General features: G+C 37.7%; 1 protein-coding gene and 1 long non-coding RNA gene across 3 annotated transcripts in view; both read right to left on the bottom strand.

Annotated features, from left to right (window-relative positions):
• The window catches only part of AGBL4 (AGBL carboxypeptidase 4), a 1,536,119-nt gene that overhangs the window by 893,608 nt on the left and 618,766 nt on the right, over positions 1-23,745 (bottom strand). The gene's annotated exons all lie outside the window — the stretch shown is intronic.
• LOC129036955 (uncharacterized) overlaps positions 1-23,745 on the bottom strand; it is a 96,931-nt gene that overhangs the window by 31,249 nt on the left and 41,937 nt on the right. Inside the window, exon 3 of the long non-coding RNA XR_008502697.1 lies at positions 16,796-16,867. This is a non-coding gene — a long non-coding RNA (uncharacterized LOC129036955). The remainder of the gene's footprint in view (positions 1-16,795; positions 16,868-23,745) is intronic.

Here is a 23,745-nt window from a genome sequence, read left to right as displayed (position 1 = left end):
AAATAAGCAAGAAAGAAAAAATGCATGTGATAACACTGTTATTTTTTAAATACTGAATAAATGCTCTTAGTACAATCTATTGTAAAGCACTTTGCAATCTATAAAATAAATTTATATCCATGTCTTCACTGATCTCACACTACTCTTTGTGTGATGGTTAATACTGAGCATCAACTTGATTAGACAGAAGGATGCAAAGTATTGTTCCTGGGTGTGTCTGTAAGGGTGTTGCCAAAGGAAATTAACATTTGAGTCAGTGGACTGGGAGAGGCTGACTCACCCTCAATCTGGGTGGGCATCATCTAATCAGCTGCCAGCACAGCTAGGATAAAAGCAGGCAGAGGAACATGGAAGGACTTGACTTGCTGAGTCTTAGGGCCTTCATCTTTCTTCCATCCTGGATGCTTCCTGCCCTCACACATCAGACTCTGAGTTCTTCAGCTTTTGGACTCTTGAAATTACACCAGTGGTTTGCCAGAGGCTCTCGGGCCTTAGGCCACAGACTGAAGGCTACACTGTCAGCTTCCCTAATTTTAAGGTTTTGGGACATGGATTGGCTTCCTTGCTCCTCAGCTTGCAGACAGCCTATTGTGGGACTTCACTTTGTGATCGTGTGAGTCAATACTCCTTAATAAACTCCCTTTCATATATACATCTATCCTATTAGTCCTGTCCCTCTAGAGAACACTGACTAATACACCTTGTGAGGAGGTGAGAGCAGAGATGAATCTCCTTATTGTCAGTGAAGGAATTAAGGCTTACAGAAGTTAAACAATATACCCTAGTCACATAATGCCAGAGGCCTAAACCAAATCTTTTCATTCTAGATCTCTTCCTTTCTCTGTCTTTTTCTGTCTCCCCTCTCCTTCCTCCCCGTCAAACCCCACTCTCTCTGGCTCTCTCTCTCTCTCATTTATCCTCCAAGCTGGCAAACTAATGAAATTGATACCAATACTTTTTGTTGCAACCCACATATGTAACTTCTTAACACTACCGCACATCTTGAAGCAAAGTGAGCTAGTGCCTATTTTTTAACAATTATACAATTCACATTTAATGAGGATTTGGGGGAAGAAATTAATCAGAAAGTGATATTTTAGTGAGATCCTGATCAATACCATGCACTCAATCTAAAAGCAAGAGTCAGAGAAATTAGACACTTTTGGGGAGGGGAAGGAAGGCAGAAACAAGGAGTGAGGGATGGAAGTACATAATTTGTATTAAGCTAACAGGGGCACAAACACAACCCAGAGACCTTAAAGAAGGCACAGCTGAAAAGTGAGGAAGAAAGGTGACAGAGCTACTTGGAGATTTCATGGTAAAGCAGAAGTCAGATAGGGCTTCATTTAAAATCTTCCTCTGGCGCTCACTATCTTTGTCATCTTTCTTAAGTTAGTAAAATTGTGATTATTAATATCTCAATTTAATTGTTAAAAGATATTATTATCTATTTCAAAGGATTTATTTAAAAAATAAACAAGAAAATGGTAGAAAATCAATACGTGCTACTTTACTTCCTCTTAATGAACAAAAGTTTCCATTTTCTTTGATATAATTTCAGCTTCTCTGCACAGGAGGATAGGAATATTATAAATTCCCTAACTGAAGATCATCCCAGTCTGATTTATTCAAGCTCAAACTGAAAAATATCTGGTCTGAGAGAGACAGAAGTATGGACAGGAAGAAGACATACAGAACCTTGAAGGCACTTTCTTCTTGAAACTAGGTAAGCAGTCCTACAAAATTTTCTACAGATGGATGTGTGGGTCTCTGAAGTACTACAATGTAGGAACCTGGTCCAGAAATGCCTAGAACACTCTGCAGGCCTCTCTATACCTCTTGTTGAACCCAAATGTACTTGAACCTCTTAAGGATGTATAACATGGGCCACAGGCACAGATGTACCTGTGCCCCTCATAGGGAGGGCAAAGGTGGCAGAGCTCCAGGATATGGCCATGTTGTGCTCAGTCAGCTGCATTCCCAAGCATGACTAGAAACCCGTACGCAGAAATCTATTTTGAGTTTCTGCTCACACCTGAAGACAATATGCTCCTAACTTTCTTCCCATGATATTTCCCTTCTACAAGTTTTAAAAACCAACTACTGTTTAGCCCAGCATAGTTTTAAGTTCTGGAATCCCTCTAACCTAGGTGTTTGAGGGGAAATGTGCCAAATATGAGGTCAGCAGGGGTTGTAGAGGGGAGCATTTTAACAGCTCTATGAGTTGAATAATATTATCAACTAAATAGAACAGCCACAACTTGAGCGTAGCTAAGACTATCCATGCTCTTTCCTCTGTATCAGTTGCTGCTACCAATTAGTCAGAAGGTGAAATAATCTGAAAACCACAAGAGGCCTATTGGGGCAGTGAACAAAGTTAATTCAGCTAGGTTCTAGCTCTCTTGATTTGCTGTCTTTCTTACAAGCTGCAAAAGTCTGAACCAACCTCTTCCTTTTCCTGGATCCGTTTGTCTATGTATAAAATGCAAATTTGACAAAGTCATCTGTAAAATCTCTGATACATTGGATATGCTAGGATCCCTCACACCTTATGATGATGATGATGACAACAATGACAATAACGTCAATGATGGCATGATACTCACTGCACTTACCAAATGCTTACTATATGCCAGATGCTGTACTAAGGGCTTTATAGTGAGTTACAAGCAAAGTAAGAAAGCGTATTAGTCAGGGTTCTCCAGAGGGCCACAACTAATAGGATATATGTATATATGCAAGGGAGTTTATTAAGGAGAATTAGCTCACACCATCACAAGGTGAAGTCCCAAGAAAGGCTGTCTGCAAGCTGAGGAAGAAAGAAGCCAGTAGTGGTTCTGTTCAAGTCCAAAAGCCTCAGAAGTAGGGAAGTCAACAGTGCAGCCTTCAGTCTGTGGCTGAAAGCCTGAGAGACCCCGGCAAATCACTGGTGTAAATCCAAGAGTCCAAAGGCCAAATAACCTGGAGTCTGATGTGCAAGGGCAGGAGAAACAGAAGGAAACATCCAGCATGGGGAAAAAAAAAAAAGCCAGAAGACTCAACAAGCCAGTTTTATCCCACCTTCTCCTGCCTACTTTGTTCTAGGCACGCTGACAGCTGATTGGATGGTGCCTATCCATGCTGAGGGTAGGTCTTCCTCTCCCAGTCCACTGACTCAAATGTTAATCTCTTCTGGCAACACCCTCATAGACACACCGGGAAACAATACTTTGCCAGTTATCTAGGCATCCTTCAATCCAATCAAGTTGAAACCTAATATTAAACATCACAGAAAGTTAAAGCATTTCAGACAGATGACACAGTATGTATAAAAAGCAGAGGTAAAAGAATAGCAAGGCTCTCAAGTAGTTGAAGTTCTATAAGAAATATATGAAATAAAAATAGTGAATCAAGGACAGATAGTAATTCAATGTGACTAACACACAGAAAGGAGCAACCTCTTGAATATAAACTAAAGAATTAATCCTTTAATGTATATAAAATTAAGGTCATTGAAGAGTTTGAGCAGGACAGTGACACAACCAAATTTGCTTTTAGAAAGATCATTTGGGGGATTATATGGAAGGCAGACTAGAGGGGAACACATTATTGGAAACAGAGATGATGGAAGTCTGAATGAGGGCAGTGGCAGTAGGAATCTGTGAAAGTAAGTAGATTTAAGAAATATCAGAAACCCAATATATTATTATCATTAATTGTTACAATGGTAAATTATATTTGGAAAATACTAAGTACAAAATTTTTCTAGACCAATCAATTTCTCTAACTTGTTCATTCACTCATGTATTCATTCAAAAATATTTATTAGGTTCCTATTTTATGCTAGTTTTATTTTTCTTTTCATAAAAAATATCTGTAGAAAGAAAATAAAATGAATGCTTCTTAGTCAGTTTGGGCTTCTATAACAAAGTACCATAGACTGGTGGCTTATAAACACCAGAAATCTATTCTCACAATTCTGGAGGCTGGAAGTTTGAGATCAGAGTGCCAGCATGAGCATGTTCAGGTTGCAGTGAAGGTTCTTGTCCAGGCTGCAGACAACCAACTTCTCCTTGGATCCTCACATAGCGGAAAGACAGCAAACTAGCTCTTTGGTCTCTTCTTATAAGAACACTAATCCCATTAATGGGATTAGTGAGTCTCCAGCCTCATGACTTAATCACCTCCCAAAAGCCCTCCCTCATAATCTCACCACATTGAGGGTTAGATTTTAATATATGAATTTGGGGAGGAGGGAACAAACAACCAGTCCATAACAGTCTCTAACTATTCACACTCATACCCAAATATGCTAGAAGTTTCCCCAGCATCACGCTTTTATATCACATTCTCCGCAAAACAAACAAAAACAAACAAACAAACAACCAAATGTTCTTCCTGTACTCTCCACTGGCCAGAAAATATTTGGAAAAGTGGAGTTGAACCTCTTAAGAGTATCTAGGAATGAAATTATATATCCAGATGGTATTGGTTTGTAGATAGTAGTTGAAGTTATATGAATTAAAGAGTATAAATGAGAAGAGTAAGGAAATTTTCTGAAGAGAGTACAACACTTAAAGGCCCTCAAAAGAAAAGGAGACTATTGAGAAGTGTCTGTTCATGTCCTTCCCCCACTTTTTGATGGGGTTGTTTGGTTTTTTCTTGTAAATTTGTTGGAGTTCATTGTAGATTCTGGATATTAGCCCTTTGTCAGATGAGTAGGTTGCGAAAATTTTCTCCCATTTTGTAGGTTGCCTGTTCACTCTGATGGTAGTTTCCTTTGCTGTGCAGAAGCTCTTTAGTTTAATTAGATCCCATTTGTCAATTTTGGCTTTTGTTGCCATTGCTTTTGGTGTTTTAGACATGAAGTCCTTGCCCATGCCTATGTCCTGAATGGTAATGCCTAGGTTTTCTTCTAGGGTTTAGATGGTTTTAGGTCTAACATTTAAGTCTTTAATCCATCTGGAATTGATTTTTGTATAAGGTGTAAGGAAGGGATCCAGTTTCAGCTTTCTACATATGGCTAGCCAGTTTTCCCAGCACCATTTATTAAATAGGGAATCCTTTCCCCATTTCTTGTTTTTGTCAGGTTTGTCAAAGATCAGATACTTGTAGATATGTGGCATTATTTCTGACGGCTCTGTTCTGTTCCATTGATCTATATCTCTGTTTTGGTACCAGTACCATGCTGTTTTGGTTACTGTAGCCTTGTAGTATAGTTTGAAGTCAGGTAGTGTGATGCCTCCAGCTTTGTTCTTTTGGCTTAGGATTGACTTGGCAATACGGGCTCTTTTTTGGTTCCATATGAACTTTAAAGTAGTTTTTTCCAATTCTGTGCAGAAAGTCATTGGTAGCTTGATGGGGATGGCATTGAATCTGTAAATTACCTTGAGAAGGATGGCCATTTTCATGATATTGATTCTTCGTACCCATGAGCATGGAATGTTCTTCCATTTGTTTGTATCCTCTTTCATTTCCTTGAGCAGTGGTTCGTAGTTCTCCTTGAAGAGGTCTTTCACATCCCTTGTAAGTTGGATTCCTAGGTATTTTATTCTCTTTGAAGCAATTGTGAATGGGAGTTCACTCATGATTTGGCTCTCTGTTTGTCTGTTATTGATGTATAAGAATGCTTGTCTTCTCAAAAGAAGACATTTATGCAGCCAAAAAACACATGAAAAAATGCTCACCATCACTGGCCATCAGAGAAATGCAAATCAAAACCACAATGAGATACCATCTCACACCAGTTAGAATGGCAATCATTAAAAAGTCAGGAAACAACAGGTGCTGGAGAGGATGTGGAGAAATAGGAACACTTTTACACTGTTGGTGGGACTGTAAACTAGTTCAACCATTGTGGAAGTCAGTGTGGCGATTCCTCAGGGATCTAGAACTAGAAATTCCATTCGACCCAGCCATCCCATTACTGGGTATATACCCAAAGGACTATAAATCATGCTGCTATAAAGACACATGCACACGTATGTTTATTGCCGCATTATTCACAATAGCAAAGACTTGGAACCAACCCAAATGTCCAACAATGATAGACTGGATTAAGAAAATGTGGCACATATACACCATGGAATACTATGCAGCCATAAAAAATGATGAGTTCATGTCCTTTGTAGGGACATGGATGAAATTGGAAATCATCATTCTCAGTAAACTATCACAAGGACAAAAAACCAAACACCGCATATTCTCACTCATAGGTGGGAATTGAACAATGAGAACACATGGACACAGGAAGGGGAACATCACACTTCGGGGACTGTTGTGGGGTGGGGGGAGGGGGGAGGGATAGCATTGAGAGATATACCTAATGCTAGATGACGAGTTGGTGGGTGCAGCGCACCAGTATGGCACATGTATACATATGTAACTTACCTGCACATTGGGCACATGTACCATAAAACCTAAAGTATAAAAATAATAATAATAATAATAATAATAATAATAATAAAAGAAAAAAATAAAAAAATAAATAAAATAAATAAAAATAAAAAATAAAAATAAAAGCACCTCATAAATAAAAAAAAAAAAAAAAAAAGAAAAGGAGACTAACAGGAAGAATGGGAGAGAGTAGATGTAGGTATAAAAGGGAAACCATGATGGAATATTACCAGGCAAGATAAGAAGAAGAGGAGGAGGAGGATTTATTGACAATGTCAAATCCTGGCAGTCCTGTGGGATAAGGTTTTAAAAGATGTTCCAAAATTTGTGAAAGAAGCAATTCTAATACAACGGTGGAACTTGATACCAGAATGCAGTAGATTGAAGACTGAATGGAAATTTGGGAAGTAAAAGCAACTCTCAATAATTTTGGCCATGAGGTCACACAATCTGGTAGTGTCCTTTACTGTCTTATTGGGTGATTATGATTCAGTGAGGTTTAATAGGCAAAAAGGTAGCAGCACCCAGAATAGAGTCTAGCACTGAGTAAGCAATTAACACTTCATATTTGCATGCGTTCAACATTTATTTAACAAATATTTATTATTTACCAAATTCCAGGTTCCGGGGATACAGTAATGAGTAAAAGCAGGTATGACCTTGACCTCAAGGCATTTATGGTCTATAGTGTGTATGTGCAGGATGAGAAGGCATTAAACAAATAATCATACAAACAAAAGTAAAATTGTGTCAGAAATCAGTTTGAAAGAATTGTATATAAACATGAATAAGGAAGTTCCCTCCTGGCAACAATGGGTAGAATTGATCTGACCAATGCCTTTTCCTAGACCTGAGGGTGAAGCCCAAGTTGCAAAGAATAAAAAGTTCAAGTGGAGCTCTTCGCGGTCTTGACCTGAGCCTGCCTGTATGTCTTCCATGCCTGCAAAAGAACCTGACTGTCTTTCACTGGATCTGGCCAAATGCAGGTCAGATTCAGTAACCCGGATAATCGCCGGGCTTATCTGCAGCCACAACAATTGCAGTTTGCCTGATCTATACAAGCCTTAAATAAAATTATACATGAAAAATGCAGAGATGACATTATGATGTAGTAAATAGAATGCTGACTTTGAGATCGGGGAAATCTTACTTCAAGTCTTGGCTCTTTCCCTTTCTAGTTATATGATCAGTAACAGGTCATTTTATCTCTGAGCTTCAGATTCCTCCTCTGTAAATGAAGAGGATAACTAATGCTTGGCCTCGTTCACAGAGTTCTTGAGAACCTGTAATCCTCAAAATATAAATAAAATTAAAAAAATCAGAATCTCTTTATTAGGCAGGATCATAAAGGTCTTATGATCCAGTTACAATGTTTGTGAAAGCACCTTAAAAGGTAGAATAATGAGAAAAGGTGAAGAAATTATCCTTAAGGTTCTATACATTCTCCTCTAAAACCATATGTTTAAATACATGTGTATGTATACAAACATACATATTCATGAAATTGTATATGTAGACACATACACATATATATAAGCCCATATAGTGTAGTGCTATATTGAACTCACATTAATAGAAAGGAATCTATTTCAATTACCAATTTTATGGGTTGGTGAGTAAAAGGGAAATGCATGAGAAAAAATTAAAGTTGCACCATTTACTTTATTTATTTTGATAAGATCTGTTTAGCTGTATTGTTAATCATGCTTCTAAAATACCAATAAATGGACCATACTCTAGTTTGTAATTTAAAAAGTCATCAGCAACATGCAGACTAGCTTCTTAAATATTTTTGAAGTGAAATTATCCATAATGAGGAATGATGGACACTGGTTTTGAGAGAATTACTACATCTGTCAATGGTTATATGCAATGAAAATGGGCCTACTGCTTAAAACTGATCAAAGGAATATGACCAAGCAAGGTTAATGCTCTAGTCTCCATGGAGCTACAGGCTTAAGCACCATTGCTATAAGAGTGGTGCTCATCTTTAAGAAGCCATGAAGAATGTAGGGGGAAAGAACTAGTTCTGGATACACAAAGGCGAGGTTCAAATCACAGATCTATCACTTACTTAACCTCTTCCTAGCTCTGACTCCTAATCTGCATAGTGAGGACGATAATAATAATACACTCTTCATAGGCTTATTGTGAGGATTAGATGTATGTAAAGTATTTAAAACAGTTCCTGGGACATAGTAAGCCCTCAGATAATGATAGTTGCTATTTTTATTTTGGGACAGTATGCAGTGTTAGTTATAAGGATGACAATAATATTTACTTGAGTCTGAGGCATCATCAAATGCTAATCCAACCCCATCATTTTTTAGATGAGGAACCTGAGGCATAGAGAGGAGAAATGATTTATTTGAGGTCACGTAGAAAGTTAACAGCAGATCTGGAATCAGCATCCAGGTCTCTTAATTCCCAATTCTGTACTCTTTCCTACTTCTTCACTAGCCCAAGGACTGTCTCTGTCCCTCTGCTCCGATACGTTACATTATGTCAAAAGAGAGGAACAGACACTATGCTGATTAGAATTATTTTTGTCTTTATATCTCCTACTACATTTTGAGCTCCTTAAATGGAAGGACTGTATTACTTATATCAGATAATGCAGCACCTAGCAGAGTGGTGCAACAATGTTAATTGATTGCTTTAAAATAGTACAATAATAATAAAAAATATTCAATAGAATAAAAGATGAAATAGTAAGTATGCTCTGAGGGTGGTAAATGTAATAAGTTTCCAGAAGAAGTTAACTTCTGGAGGTTTGTTAATTGGAGATGGTGTTAGAATAGAAAAAGTATTGAACTTCATATCAGGGAATATGGATTCTAAGCTTGAACCTGCTAATAGCTAGGTGAATTTGGACTGAAGTGACATTAAAATGTAGGGAGGATGAGGGAAGTTCAACAGAAATAAAACTAGAAAGGTAGGTTCTAAAGAACCTTGAGAGTCAGGCTAAAGAATATGAACTTTATCCTTAAAGCAAAGGAGAGTGAGAGATGGATTTTAAGGAGGTTAATGACATGATCTGGACAGTATTTTAGAACTATCACTCTGACAAGTATGTGAAAAACAAATTAGTGGGAGAAAGGCTAAAGGTCAGAAAAATTACTTCTTTTTAGCAGGTTAAAGTATTGAGGCTTAGAGAAAGAAGTTAAGTGAAAGCAATTTTCTGAAAGTCAGAAGTAGAATCAACATTCAAAATAAGATCAAGAAATGCCAAAACCTGTGTCTTCCCACCATACCCCAACACCCCTCAGATAAAAAGGGCTTATAGGACATGCAGAAACCAGGAAGTTGCATGGAACGATATTCTACACAACCTTGCCTTTGGGAGAGTACAGTATCTGGTTAAAATGGATTATCCTTGGATTTATCCAAGGGTCAATGTCAAAAATATCAGCTTTCCAATGAGGTAAATTTTGATTATATGAATATAGTCTTTGTTAAGGACACAAAAATGGTTTGCTGTTGTTTTTTTCTTTCAGAAGAACTGGTACATTTTGTTATGTTTATATACTCGTCAAATTAAGAGTTAAAAATTGATCCAGATGATATTTATACATGTGGTAATATAAAAGGCATATATGCATATGTATGTGTGAATAGACATATACGTGTGTGCATACCTGTAGTTAAACCAGATGCAAAGGTATTACCAAATGTTTGAATTTAGAACATCAATTATGATTTGGTGGAAAATTTCTAAATTTAAAATCAGTAAACTTGGTTCATATCTCAGTTCCACATCTTACTAGTTATGTGATTTGTGGTATGTTCTTCGTATCTTGGAGCCACTGTTTCCTCATCCGTAAAATGGAAATAATTATGGGGTTGCCATGCAGATCAGATAATACATGTGAATATGCTTTGTAAATGGCCTTAGATAAATGTTACAACATAATGTTTAAGAGTTTAGGCTCTGGAGTAGCATTCAATGCTAGTTCAGCTAGTTATTTAATGTGATATTTTGGGCAAGTCATTTAGCCTCTCTGAGCTCGAATTTCTTCATATGAAAAATGAGGCTTATAATAGCTTTTACTTGATAAGTTTATTGTAAGGATTAAATCAGTCAATATATATAAAGTGTATATATTAGTTAATACAGATAAAAGTATGGCCTGGAATTGAGTAAAAGCTCAATGCATGTTATGTATAGTATTTATTATATGGGCATGTAAGGCAGCTGACTCACCTACATGCAACAATGGCAAAAAATAAATACAAGAAAAACATGAATATGTTAAGGAAATGGAATATGATTGTTGAAATAATAAAACTAAAAAGACTAGGCGAGTCAGAGATCTAAAGCTCACTGCTCCATGACTAAAAGATTTAACCTAATAGTATCTTCACGCACTTTCACCCACTGTATTCTGTGTTCCTGGTCCATGGGCCACAAATGATGCAGACATGTGTTACAATTGACAATAAATTAAAGTCTGAGGTCTATCCCTTCAGTGTTAAGGAGAAACAAGTGTCATAGGCTATGATCAGAGAAGGCATCTGAGGAAACCTGTCCTGAAAGAAAAATGACCTTGGAATTCAGTGCTAGAAACAAGCAAGCTGTTTTTTAAAGCTAAAGGAGGTTAATCAAGCAGTTCATTAAACTAAAGGAACACAGAAAAAAAGAGATCAGAAAAGAGAAGGAGAAATGGAGAAACAGAAGGCTCAATGAAGAACTAGTTTTACAAACAGTTGGCCTGCTGTGTAGTCTTTTTGTTGTGCCAGAAAGTTATTCTTAATATGAGTAAAAACAAAAAAACAAATCAAAATTCCCCAACTGATCCAAAAAGGGCATTCATATAAGGGAGAAGGAGATCAATAGTAGTTGATTAGGATAAACTGGAGTTCTTTTGCAAAACTATAAGAAAGTAGGGAGGGCTAAAGTGGATGATTGACTAGTTCAGTTTTAAGAGACTAGAGAGATATAAAATGGCATGGTCTAAAATATACCCATATAGGATCTCTTCTAAGAACTTCCTAAGGGTTGAAACAAGAAATCGGGTTTTTGAAACCTCATAATGTGTCCCATTCTTCCCCTTGTAACTTTGCAATTCATTGGAATGATGTGTCTTTAGGTTAAAATACATTGCTTTTTATGAGTCTTCATATAGCTGAGTTTTTTATTTGACATGCAATCAACTACAGAAGCAATCTTACCAGAGAAAGCAATTCAGAACAGTCAGTAGTTTAAAGCTATGCAAAAGTGAAGCTTTTATTGCAGCTTTAGAATTATGCATTTCATTTTAATTTTCTAAATGGGTCGTCTGTATAACATGGTCCACAGTAGAAAGGAGACTTCAGCTTTAGTTTGTTACACCTAGATTCATGTGTACATGTTTGCTGTTTGTTTTATTTTTCATATGCACACATTGAAGGCAACACAGAAAGGCCATTCCAAGTCTTCCCTCGGATTACCTTTTTACTGTAACTTTAGCTCTCTAGTCTAGCTAAATTCCAGTCTCATAACCTTTGGGTAGCTCTGCAGTTTTATGTCTATAATTCCGCCTTCTCCATACCCCTACTTATCTAAGCCAAATCTGTCAATATCAGGGACTAGGCTAAATCCAGCTGTTGGAAAATTTCTAATTGAAATGAAAGTATAAGAAAGAAAGTAACATTTAATGGCTACCTGCCACATCTCTTTAAGTGGTAGGAGCCTTCACATTGATTATCACCTTGACTGCTTTCAACAACCCTGTGAAATAGATACTGTGACAAGAGCTATGGTTATAAAAATGAACAAAACATATTCAGGTCCCTACCCTCATGGAGTTCATAGTCTAATAGAAGAGACTGATATTGAGTGAATAATTCAAAAACCATTTAATTATACATATAAAATGTGCTATGAATGGACTAAGTAGTAAAAGAACATGTAACAACAACAACAAAAAACCCAGACTCAATCAGTGGAGTCAGGGACAATTTTCTTGTAGGCAATTGAACTAAAGTATAAGGATTTTACTGGATGAAAGTAGGAAATAGACTGTGCATTTCAGGCCAGGAGAACAGCCTGTGTTCCCCCCGTGCCTAAAAGACACGTGCTCCAGTCAAAGGACTGAAAGAAGGCTAGTGCCACAGACTGATATGCAAAGTTCATGGGGGAGAAAGTCATGAGGTAAGTCTAAAGATGTAGGCAAGTGCTAGTTCATTAACGGCATTGTAGGCCTTGTTAAGGAATTTCTCTTTGTCCCAAGTATAATGGGAAGGCACTAAAGCTATTAAGCAGGGAGGTGACATTAACATATTTTAAAAATGTTAAAATATCATTATGGCTTCATCATAGATAATGGATTTTAGAAGGTTAACAGTGGATAAGGAAATATAAGTTAGAAGACTATTAAACTAGCCCAGGTGAGAGATGATCAGACTTTAATTAGGAAGGGAAAGGATGGAGATAAATTTGAGATGTAGTAGAAGGCAAAATCAATAGATCTTTGTAATTGATCAGATAAGTAAATATTCTTCTTTACAATACTAAAGCAATATACAAAAATATAGTATTATAATATTTTACATGTTAAGTGTTCTCCCAGATAAATAGTGTATTGGGTCATCTGTTACTGATGGCATATCACACAGCAAGTATTATATGCAGTGCTCTAGTTGGCAAGTCAAATGTAAAACAAGTTCTACCTTCAAGAAGTTTATGACTTTGGAGAGGAAATATAATATTACAGTAGCTGAAATCTTGACAACAATTCTGTGATATCGGTAGCATAGTTCCCATTTTACAACTGCATATGTTAAAACCTAGAGTATTTATCAAACAAATGTGATAGGTATGGAATGGCAGAGACTCCCAGCCCCACTCTCTTTTCATGGTTTCCTTAGCCCTTGTTTCTCAGAATGAAAAAGAATATTTTCTGGATCCCTGCTGATATCTTCTGGGACCCACCAGTGCTCTCGCACATAGGCATCTATTCAACAAATGAAATCTCAAGTAGTCCCATTGGGAGGTTTTACATTTCAGTTGGAGATCAGCAGCATAGTATGTATTCTATCCCCATGGACAAAATAAACAGATTAAATCCTTATCCTCAGTGTTCAAATTTTTGCCCAAGTGACATAAATTTAGGTAATAATTCCCTGTGAACTAAAATGGTTACTCAGAAAAATACTATTAGGTATAAATACAAAAGCTGGAGACAAGGTTGGTGAAATGGGTACTATCAAGACTGAGTCAGCCTGCTCCACAAGTGCTGGCTTAGGAGGGGATAGGGTCCCTGCATAGATGATATAAAGTCTTGCTGTTCAAAGTGTGATTCTTGAACCAACAGCATCAGCATTATTTGAAAATTTGTTAGAAGTGGAGAATCTCAGCCCCTGTAGCAGGTTTAAAGAACCAGGATCTGCGTTTTAACAGGATGCCTACTGATTTATAAACACAACGAAGTTTAAGAAGCACTGATATAAAGTACACCCACAGGAATCTTCACCTCTAATAGCACAAATGACCTGGAATTCTGCCAATAATACTTTCTATTTATCAAACTTTTGGTCTTCTTTTACTCTTCCTTCTGTAAAGACAAAAATCTCTCTGGGATTGAAACAGCCTGATAAAGATGAAAAGGCATGACATGTAAAGTCAGATATACAAGGGGTGGCATTACAGTTCTATATCAAGGTATGAAATTGGGTGTATTGCTAAGAGTTTCTGGGACTCAGTTAGCCTCACTCCAGAATAAGAGTAACAAACTAGTCTTGACAAATCTACAAGAGTGGGATAAACATCTAAGAAGATAATGAATGTAAAAGTGCTCTGTATTGGCCGGGTGCAGTGGCTCACGCCTGTAATCCCAGCACGTTGGGAGGCCAAGACAGGCAGATCACGAGGTCAGGAGATCGAGACCATCCTGGCAAACACGGTGAAAACCCGACTCTACTAAAAATACAAAAAAATTAGCCAGGCGTGGTGTTGGGCGCCTGCAGTCCCAGCTACTCGGGAGGCTGAGGCAGGAGAATGGCATGAACCCAGGAGGTGGAGCTTGCCATGAGCTGAGATCGCGCCACTGCACTCCAGCCTGGGTGACTGAGTGAGACTCCGTTTCAAAAAAAAAAAGTGCTCTGTATTCATTTGTATGATATGCAATTATTATTGCTATTGTTACTATCAAAAATAACTGTATCATTCACTCATTCAGTCAGTCAGTCAAATAGCTATATAGCTAGAACCTAATCTGTGCCACATCCTGTGCTAGATGCTGGGGATAATGAGGTGAATAAGACAGCTATTCCTTACTTTAAGGAGTTCTCAGGCTTGTGGTAAAGAACATAAGACATCATGTAATTATTAATGCCCTAAAAGAGGTACAGAGCAATGCTAGAACACAAGTCTCTCAATGCTTAGATCACTCTTATTTCTCACTATAATAAATTCTAAGGAAACATCCTGTGTTTGGGTAGAAAGCATAGGAAGACAGCTGATTGGAATATTGACTATACCACTTAAAATCTTGAGTAAAATCTTAAACATCTCAAAGCCTTAGTGTCTTTATATATAATAATACCTGCATCACTGAACTAACCAGAGCATAAAATGAATGTAAAAGGGCTAAGTGAACCATTCATTGTTGGCCATTCATTCATATGTTCAAGTACAAGCACTTGATTTCAAGCCAAGCACACAGTAGTCTCCCTGGGGATACAGGAATGAAAAATGACTCTGTTGTCTTCAAAGTACACAGTTGTAACAAATGCTACGGGAGGTGGGGGGGGAAGGGGGGGAAGCTGTGGGTACTATGTGATAAAATAAAAGAAACATAAAATATTGTCTGAAAGTCAGATGGAAGGGGTAGGCTCAGGAGAGCCAGCTTTGAGAAATGTTTTGCATCAATGTCGTGTTTTCAATGTCTGTTATCAAGCATAAATAAAATTGACAAGAGAAAAAAACGAAGAAATAACCTAAGCAAGAAGAGAGTTATTTGAGTTAGCAGTGTCCAATGAGGCAAAATAAACACTAATAATAATAATAGTTAATGTTTATTAAGCATTTATTAAGTGCCAGGCATGGTGTTAAATACTTTAAATGTATTCTCTCTTTTAATTCTACCTGTATTGGTTTGTTTTTGTGGACTTGCCTGGAAACTTATGGTACTTTCCCGTCTCTTGACTTTCTCTGCCGTCTTTTCTACCATGAAATCCTAGATTTGTCTGCCAAGTTTCAAGATAAACACTATTGGTCCTATTTTAACTTCCTTCCCTCCTGCCTTTCCCCTAAGCACTGTTTGACGCCCACTCCACCTCCAGTTCTATCGATATAGATTCCACATTTAGATGTACTATTCATTTTTCTCATATTTAAAAATGGTCCAAGAAATGTGTCTTTCATTGCAGTAACTCCTGTTTTGAAATCCCTCTCTGAGCCAAAAACTTTATTTCTTCCTAAGAGAGATTCTTATGTAGATAGTCTTTGGTCTTAATCAATTCATAGATAGTTACAAAATGCAAGAGCTCTAGGGCACTCTATAGCCATAGACTTTTTTAGACCAATTTCAGCAATATAGATGGAGGCACAAAAAATTATGAGATTTTTAATCCAATCATTTTTACATTAACTGTTCTTCAATGAGCCCACAGCAAAACAACTCCGAGTATTATAACAGAAAATTTTGCTGTTAATTTCATTGGAGGAATGAAAGTGCATCAAACTGCTTCTCTGCACATCCTTAGAATTTGTGGTTTCTGTGTCTTCACAAATAAATGGAGATATGATTTTCAGGGAAATTCATTTCCAAATTCTTTTTCATTTTCTTTCTGAATAAAGTTCTCAACTAGGTCATGCTGGCTGCTTAACTTTCAACTAGTTTCAAAAAATACTTCTTTGATTTTGAAAATTGGCCAATATATTTTTGATCAGAACAATTGAATTAATATGTATCAATGTGACCCAGAACTGCTGCTAACCTCCTTGTGTCATTCATCAAATGCAAAATCTAGATGTAAGTCCTTTGACTCGTATATTTAAGCATACACCTTGCTATTTCATGCTTTCTTACTTTTGCTGGTGTCATCCTCCTACTTCAAATCCTACTTTCCCCTTCTTCACCCAGCTCACTCTTAAATATCCTTCAAAAATCAGTTTAAGTGTCACCTTCTTTAGGAAGCTATTCTTGATTCTCATCCCCACCCCCGTACCACAAACTAAGCTCCCCTCTTCTTCTCCCATAATTCCTGTGTTGATTTTTGTCACAGCGCAATTATCCTTTATTATTAGGTAACAAGGGCAATACTGTGTGCTCTCTAAACTCAAATTCCTTTTAATCTCAGGCACACAGCTAGACTACATTTCTCAGTCTTCCCTGCAGTTAGATAAGACTATGAAACAACTCTAGCAAATGTAGTGTGCACAAGAGATATGTTCACGTCTTCTAAGCCCAATCTTCCACATTCTTTCTTCCCTTACCTCCAATAGGATGCAAAGGTCTGGGTCCCCAATGTACTGTGGAGCTGAGTTACCCTACTAACCACATATATGCTATTAATACAAGAGAAGTAAATTTTTATGTTAAGCCACAGAGGTTTGGGGGTTGTTTGTTGTAACTTATGCCAACTAATACAATAATCAAATATTTGTCTATGTCTCCTCCTCGACTAAAAGCTTCTTCAAGCCAGGGTTTGTCTTTTTTACTCATCTCTGTTTCTACAATATTTAGCAGGATGCTGGCAGAGAGTAGGTACTCAGGAAGTATTTTAAAAATAAAAAATAAACATCCTGTAAGTTAACTGGAAATAGCTGCAATTCAGTGTTCCTGAGACAGGCATGAGGGGACAATGGAACAGAATACCCATGAATTATGTGAGGACCCAGAATTTCTCAATAGAAATAAAGTTGGTAGAAAAGATATCCAGCAATTAACTAGGGCAACTAGGCCAGGCATGGTGGCTCACACCTGTAATCCCAGTACTTTGGGAGGCCAAGGTGGGCAGATCACCTGAAGTCAGGAGTTTGAGACCAGCCTCGCCAACAGGATGAAACCCCATCTTTACTAAAAAGTACAAAAAATTAGCCAGGCATGGTGGTACACAGCTGTAGTCCCAGCTACTAGGGAAGATGAGGCAGGAGACTCACCTGCACGTGGGAGGCGGAGGTTGCAGTGAGCCGAGATTGCACCACTGTACTCCAGCCTGGGTGACAGAGTAGGACTCGGTCAAAAAAAAAAAAAAAAAAAAAAATTAAGGCAACTAACGTAAATGGTTTTCAAGACAATTCAGCATTAAGAGACACAGCCGAGCTCCCCAGCTCATTAGTGAATAAAACAGGCAAAATCCCTAATGTCAATGAGAAATTACCTTCAACTCTTTTAAATAAGATACTAGTACTGGTTAGTGCTAATTTGAATCTCTGCTTCCTTCTCTGGCCTGCTCTACGCCCTGGGAGGCACTTGTAGAAACACATCCCCAACACCCTCTGGTCTGCTAAGAGGCTACCCAGACTGAGTAGGCAGTGGTGCCTTGAAAAATGCCATTTTCAAAGACACCGAGAGAACCAAGATCTATGAGATACATTTCCAACCTATGTCCAACACTTTAGCAGTTCATGATATATAAACAATATTAGAGTCTGTCTATGCTTATGAGGAAACAAAGAAAGAAACAAACAGTTAAATAGAGCCAAATTCTTTATATAGAGAATGAAAAATCCTGGATTTTTTCCCCTCCTCCTCTCTTGGAGATTGCCTTCACTAGGAGGTAGCCATTATTGAGGCAGTTATATTAGTCCTGCCTTAGGCAGACCCAGAATGCTTTGTTTTGTCATGTTAAATGAAAGAGAAACCAAAAATTACCAGTAATTTCACTGGGAAAGTAAGAAAAGGTAATTGTGAGAAATATCCTAGGCAGCTCAGTAAATAATTATGCACACAACAGACTAACATTTGAAATTAAGGGTACTTATTGTAATTGAACATCTCAACTCTTGTATTTATACAACGAAATGTGTGAGGGAAATTAACCCAGCTCCAGCAAGGCCTCATATCTTTGTGGAAAAGACTCATCTTCAAGCCTCTGTATTCTTCTGTACCTGGTGTAGCCAGTGTTTAAAGCCCGCGAAGTTTACAATGCACGCTCTTATTTATAGATACTCCAGGTATTAGAAGGCTCTTGTGGTCTAATTCAGTCACTGAGGAGGGTAATGGGGACTCTCAGCACTGTTTTGCAGAGTTACAGAGTCAGGGGAATGAATGCTCTGTGCCTGGAGTTGAAGTGAAATTTGCTTCCTAGGTAAGTATGAGGCCTGGTGAGGAAATGAATATCTGGCCCCAGGGAGAGGAAACGAGGACATAAGAGCCTGGAAGAAAAAAGGTAACTAGCTAATCTGGTGAGTCAACTTTACTCTAAATCTAATGAAACTCAAGTTTCAGGAGCCCCCTACTTGCAGAGGCCCCTTTTAAGAACCTGAAATGACCCAGGAAATGTAGTTAATGAATGTCAACAAAAAGAATTGAAGATTAGTCATGGAACAAGAAAACATGAAATGTTCTAAAATCTTAAAGTTTATGTACGAAGAAAACTTGATAGAAGTTTCCTAACTTACATAATAATTCTAAAATTTTACATTATGAGTCACAATGCTGAAATAAACTTTAAAAACTATCAATAATAAAAAACATTTGCTCTACCATGTTAAAAGAAAGACCAAATTGGCTTTTTATTCTCTTTAGAAGATGATGTGACAGAATCATAGTCATATGAAAAGGTGGTCAAAGAATGTGCAGCCAAAAGTGTAGGAAAAATTATTATATAAGTGTATCAGGAGGTTAATTAATAAAATATGCTATTTTAAATATTTTGTAATATTTATAGCATTTAAAATACTTTAAAGATTTGTAAGCTTTAAAAAATGTGTAATTTATTGTTTCTTTTCTTATTCTAGCTCAATACTAGCTTTTGGACGTAAGTTTTTATTTGTAATATATATATTTTTGTCTTAAAGCAGCCCATCAAGTTAAATAAGCTTAAGTCCCTGCAAACTTGGATGCACCCCTGTTCATACATATTAATTACTTTCAATGTCAGATCCCTCTGCCAGTGCCTGGCTCAACTTAGCTATAGCTTCTTTCATCTCTGCCTCATGACCAAAGTAGAGACCAGGGGTGAGGGGGTGAGGGGAGAAACTCTGGGGTTGAAGCCAGTATAGGAAGAGCAATATGGTACAATGTAAAGTGCATGGTACAGTACATAGTCTTTGTCACACGGAACTGGGCTTGAATCCAGCTTCTTTCACAAGTGATTGCTCATCTGTTCCTTGTCATCTTTGAGGAAACTGAGGCTCTGTGACCCCTGGCAAGTTCATTAACCTCATTGAGCCACAGTTGCCTTCCCCAAGATGATAATGAACAGATGAGCTAATAGCTGTTAAAGAAGCATTTGGTAAGCTGCAAATTTTTGCATACAAGAGTGTTAAGAGTAAGTCAAAAAAGATTTACTTAGTATTTTATTGTTATTTTTCAAGTCCTTACCTTTCATAAATGCATATTGAAATATTTATGGAATAAATAATACAATGTGTGAGATTCTCTTCAAAATAATACAGCAGGAGAGGGGTTAGAAGAAATGAGTAGTGATAAAATGAAAAGTCATTGGCCATGAGTTAACATTATTGCAGCTGGATTATGGGTACATGAGGTAAATTACACTATTTCTGTTTACTTATGCATTCAGAATAAAAAGTGAAAAAGCAAAACAAAATAAAACCAATCTATTGAATATCAGCCTGGATGCATCTGGAGCTTTATTCTGGCCCTTTCTCCATTTATCTCCTGAAATTTACTATTTGCTCCATTTATTTTAAACTTTTCTGTTAACTATATAAACCAAAAATCATAATGGTGTGGCAATAATATTAATAACAATAAGAGCAATAGCTTCTATTTATTTAATACTTGTTCTGTGCCTGCCGCAGTGCAAAGTAATTTACTTTCATATTTCATTTGACCTTCACAAGAATTCTATGAAGTAGGTACTACTACTTATTTTACAGATGAAGAAACTGAGAGTCAGGAGGATTAAGTAGCCTGACCAGAGTCTACAGAAAGTATTAGTTCAAATCTTGTACCTTTCCTGTGTCCTAGACTATGCTTTATACTCTGAGAAGATGTCATGCTACAGCAGGCTACTATCTAGCTGGAGAAGTAGGAAGTGTTGAAAAAGCCAAGGAAATGGCCCTAAGTTTTCTCTGTTATCATATGCCAAATCTGAAGAATAGACATTACATGTCCTCCTTATACGTGCTGTACTGTGCAAGGCCAGAAGGACACACATCTTTCCTTTCATGAGCCTAAATCCAAACAAGAGAACACAAATGTCAACAGATGTAGTGAGGCATTTATTTTTTGAAATAAGAAGGAAAAAGGATGTAACAACAATAAAACAAGCAGAAGGAAAGAAAGAAAAAACACTGAGCACCAATAGTACTTGGTACTTGACATATGCAATATATTGCTATTTACAACCACAAGTCCTTCAGAGAAGGTGGATCTTGCTAAGTAAACAGACTTTTGGTTCTGCTGAGCACCTCAAAGCTGGGCCTTGAAGAGAATGTGGGCTAGGACCCGAGAGAGTTGAATGTTCTGCAGAATATAGGGAGAATTTAGAATTTAGAAAGAAAGGATAATCTGAGAGGAGAAAAAAAGGAAACCTGCAGAAGGGTAAAGCTTGGAATACCATGAAGGATAATGTAAAGAATGAAAACAGTTTCCTGGTGGTGTGTCTGGAATTGGTTCCTTCCGGTGGGTTCTTGGTCTCGCTGACTTCAAGAATGAAGCCACGGACCCTTGCGGTGAGTGTCATAGTTCTTAAAGATGGTGTGTCCGGAGTTTGTTCTTTCAGATGTTCACATGTGTCCGTAGTTTCTTCCTTCCGGTGGGTTTGTGGTCTCGCTTGACTTCAGGAGTGAAGTCGCAGACCTTCGCAGTGAATGTTACAGCTCATAAAGATAATGAGGAGCCAAAGAGTGAGCAGCAGCAAGATTTATTGTGAAGAACAAAAGAAAAAAGCTTCCACAGTGCAGAAGGGGACCTGAGCAGGTTGCTGCGGCTGGCTCGGTGGCCAGCTTTTATTCCCTTATTTGGCCCCACCCACATCCTGCTAATTGGTCCATTTTACAGAGTGCTGATTGGTCCATTTTACAGAGTGCTGATTGGTCCATTTTTACAGAGTGCTGATTGGTGCATTTACAAACCTTTAGCTAGACACAGTGCACTGATTGGTGCGTTTTTACAGAGTGCTGACTGGTGCATTTACAAACCTTTAGCTACACACAGAGTGCTGATTGGTGCGTTTTTACAGAGTGCTGATTGGTGCATTTAAAAACCTTTAGCTAGACACAGGGCACTGATTGGTGTGTTTATAATCCTTTAGCTAAACAGAAAAGTTCTCGAAGTCCCCACCCGACCCAGAAGCCCAGCTGGCTTCACCCCTCAGTGGCACACTGTCTAATGAACTATTTTTAGTTACTAACTTTTTTTCCACATAAAAAATATCAGGAAGCTTGCTTGTAAACAACTTGGGGACCACACTGTAAGTGTTCAGTTAATGTTTTGTTTTATTTGTCTTTCTAGTTCCACAGATTCATAGTGGGCAAAAGGGGAAAATATTCAATTTCACGCTAGTAATGTGACTACAAAACTAGATATTCCAAAAAGATTCCAGATGGCTAAGCTTGGATTCCATTGTGGCATTTCTAATAAAACTGAGAACGCCACAGGGACATGAGGGAAGAGGAGAAAGTGACCAGAGGTTCACAGAAAACCTGATGTTTTGGATTGGTTGTGAATAATAGCAGCAGAGGTCTAGCCAGCTGACTAGAACTGAAGTGGCTCAGTGACTCTCCTGCGTGGAGTTTACTTGGCAAGGAGGTTTCTGAATCTTCCATCCAGATCTTTCTCAATTCTAAGATGCAGATTCAGATTATTAAGATGCAAAAATATTATTCTGTTTAGGGCAACACTCTACCATCAGGTCAGTAGTAAAAGTATTTTGAGTTTCCCCAGAATAAGCAAAACCTACAGTGCCCCACTCATTGGACTAGGCCATTTTGTGCATCCAAAGAGACTGAGGCAGAGCCAATCTGGTTCACTTTAAGCAGGAAGCAGTTGCATTATTCCTCATCCATGGCCTTAGCAATTTGCTCTCAGTTGGCCACTATAAGATCATTTCCTATCACCTGGATATTTGTATTTACAGGGAGTTTATTTTTTCCCAAATTTGCCAGCCATTCTGGCCAAAGAAATTTTTATAATACAGCACTGAGTAGTTCTTGGTGAGCTACCATAGGCTGATGTATCTGCTGGGATTAATAGGAGAGTTAAATTACAAATTATATGTTCCAGACGGGAAGAACTTAGACTTCATTCCAGTGAAAACCTTTCCAACAGTGTTCTATAGCAATTCTGGGGATTCTTTATACTCTAGCTAGAAGTGACCAAACTGTTCCTTTAAAGAGCCAGATGATAAACATTTTTTACTTTGTGGGTTATACAGTGTCCGTCACAGCTCAGTCTCTGAAAAGGCTTTTCAAATATAAAAATTTACATCAATAGGTAGGTTCCCATAAGAATGAAAGGTCTCTCTGGCAATGATCTTAAGAACACGCTTAGTGAATTTCTGGCCTATGTTCTTGGTACTCAGGAAGGAGGCAGAGGATGCTATAAATAATATATGGGTAGTATTAATAATGCCAGTTAAAGAATTTTTAAGAAGAGATAGGTCTAATATTCAATTTGAGATTTTCTATGCTATAATATAAATCTACCCTTATTTCTTCAAATACTAAAATCAGCTGCATATTCAAATGTCTGTGTGAGTGAAGTTTGAGGGAAAATTGACTTAGTTCAGGTTCTCATCTTTTCTTCTGTTACTGCCTTACTCATCTCCCTGCCACTACTTCTATCTGTCTCCAATGTATTCTCCCTACATGATTTTTTTAAAAAATAAGAACCTTATCTTATCACTCTTCTGCTTTAAATCCTCACTAGCTGCCCTTGGGTTTCAGGAAAAGTCCAAACTCTTCAATATGATATTTAAAATCCCTTATTAACTCTACAGCCTTATGCTCTGCTACTTCTCTCTCTCTTCACAGGCTATACTCCTGACACAGTAAAGTATTTGCAGTTCTTTGAATATACTTTTTTTTTTTTTTTTGAGACAGGGTCTCTGTCACCCAGGCTGGAATGCAGCAGCCTAATCAGGGTTTACTACAGCCTCAATCTCCTGGGCTCAAGCGATCCTCCTACCTCAGTCCCCAAAGTAGCTGGGACTACAGGCAAGCGCCACCATGCCTGGCTAATGTTTTTGTATTTTTTGTAAAGACGAGGTCTCACCATGCTGCCCAGGCTGGTCTCAAACTCAAACTCC

This window comes from Pongo pygmaeus, chromosome 1 (assembly GCF_028885625.2).
Source record: "Pongo pygmaeus isolate AG05252 chromosome 1, NHGRI_mPonPyg2-v2.0_pri, whole genome shotgun sequence".
Lineage (NCBI taxonomy): Eukaryota > Metazoa > Chordata > Mammalia > Primates > Hominidae > Pongo > Pongo pygmaeus.
The sequence above is the reverse complement of the archived record's forward strand: the minus strand, read 5'-3'. Positions and strand labels throughout refer to the sequence as shown.